Raw genomic sequence first — 2,071 nt, 5'->3', positions numbered from 1 at the left:
GGAGAGGCGTTCTAGATGGGGGACACATGTACACCCAAGGGTGATTCATGTCAATGTATGGCAAAACCCACTACAATATTGTAAAGTAATAGCTTCCAATTAAAATAAATAAGTTAATTTTAAAAATAAAGAAATAGTGACAACCTAAAAATTGACAGTTATGCTTTACTTAGTGGGAATTCAGAAGACAGTACCTCAAGTCACCTTGAGGGAATTGCTCCAAGGAGCTGAGGGGAAGAGTCAGGGTATATAGGAGTTTGCAAGAAATGGGAGGTAGTAAACATCAAAGTATTTTTGTGAATTAAAGAAAACCAGCTATCTCAAGTTAAGGAATTTAGCACTTTTCCTTGTTTGGGAAGAGGCAAGTGTCTGGGCTCAGAGAACACATTCCATTCCTGAATCTCAGCTCTCAGGGGCACTTTTCCTTGCATTTTCTTGCATCTTGCATTTTTTCACTTCCTGAGTTGCCTTGGGCTCACCTTAGAGAGTAGCTGCAATTTGGTAGCTGTTAGCCCACAGGTGTATTCCCCCTTCCTGAGCACCCTGGAGGGCTGGAAACTCTTGATGACTGTGTCATCCTAGTTTACTGATATGGCAGGAGATACTCCACTCCTCATGATCTTGTGGCCCCAGTGAAATGTAATCTCAGGAACCTGAATGAATGTTCTGAAGAACAGAAACAAAGGAGTAGTTCATTCACTCTTAATTACAAGCCTCTGCTCTGTGAAACAGAAAACAAACTACAGAAACCAATATGGCCTGAGTGACTCTGAATTCCTATGCGTAAGATAAGGGGGGGAATGCAGTTAAGAATCAAGGAAAACTTTTGTTTTGACATAGCACAAACAAAAGGAATGTTTATATATATTATACTTAAATGTGTACATAGTAAGTATATACACCTCTATAAGTCTTACATACTTACATACTTTCAGCTTTTCTTTACTTTCTCATTTAACTGATATACTTTTGCAGTGACAAATCCAAACTTTATTGGGAAAATTAACCTTCTACCATAAAAATTAAGAGTTTAGATTGACTACATTTTCTAGGTCAAATAGAAAATATCTAAATGAAAACGCACAGGGGAAGTGAGACAGAAATTTTCAGACAATGAGTACCATCTTTCCTACTTAAAAGCCTTGCTTAGAAGGATTATCATCAGACACCCTACCTCCAAGGTTCCACCAGATGCTGTCTCAGCCAGCCCAGTAGCAGCCTCATCTTCCCCATGGATTTTGTGCTCTCTCTACTGACGGCCCTGGTGCTGGTCAGCTATAGCCCAGGAGGATCTCTGGCCTGTGATCTGTCTCAGAACCACATGCTGGTTGGCACGCAGAACCTCAGGCTTCAGGCCCGAAAGAACAGACTCTCCCCTCACTCCTGTCTGTAGGACAGAAAAGGCTTTGGTTTTCCCCAGCAGATGGCAGAGGATGACCAGCTCCAGGAGGTCCAGACCATCTCTGTGCTCCATGAGATGCTCCAGCAGAGCTTCAACCTCTTCCACACAGAGCGCTCCTTTCCTGCCTTGGATACCACTCTCCTGGAGCAGCTCCGCAGTGGATTCCATGCGCAGATGGAGGACTTCCATGCCTGCCTGGGGCAGGTGATGGAAGAGGAAGCCTCTGCCCTGGGAAGGATGGGCCCCACTTTGGCCTTGAAGAGGTACTTCCATGGAATCCATGTCTACCTGAAAGAGAAAGAATACAGTGACTGTGTCTGGGAAATCGTCAGAGTGGAGATGATGAGAGCCCTCTCTTCATCAAGCAGCTTGTAAAAACGGTTAAGATGGATGGAGATCTGAACTCACCTTGAGATGACTCTCACCGACTAGGATGCCACATCACCCTTGTACACTCACCTGTGTTCATTTCAGTTGACTGATTTCTGCTTTAGCCACCAAATTCATTGAATTACTTTAGCTGATACTTTGTCAGCAGTAATAAGCAAGTAGATATAAAAGTATTCAGCTGTAGGAGCATGAGTCCTAAAGTCATGCTGGCCGTGATGTTATCCGTTGCTGATTTGCTTACTCCTTCCTGCACCTAACATACTTAAAATATTTGTAAAA

General features: G+C 43.2%; 1 pseudogene; it reads left to right on the top strand.

Annotated features, from left to right (window-relative positions):
- Nucleotides 1-547: 547 nt before the first annotated feature.
- LOC120859263 lies at nucleotides 548-1,815 on the top strand (annotated as a pseudogene).
- The last annotated feature ends 256 nt before the right edge of the window (nucleotides 1,816-2,071 follow it).

This window comes from Oryx dammah, unplaced genomic scaffold (genome assembly GCF_014754425.2).
Source record: "Oryx dammah isolate SB20612 unplaced genomic scaffold, SCBI_Odam_1.1 HiC_scaffold_374, whole genome shotgun sequence".
In the NCBI taxonomy this organism is placed as follows: domain Eukaryota; kingdom Metazoa; phylum Chordata; class Mammalia; order Artiodactyla; family Bovidae; genus Oryx; species Oryx dammah.
Note: the sequence above shows the minus strand (reverse complement) of the source record. Positions and strands in the feature narration are given on the sequence as shown.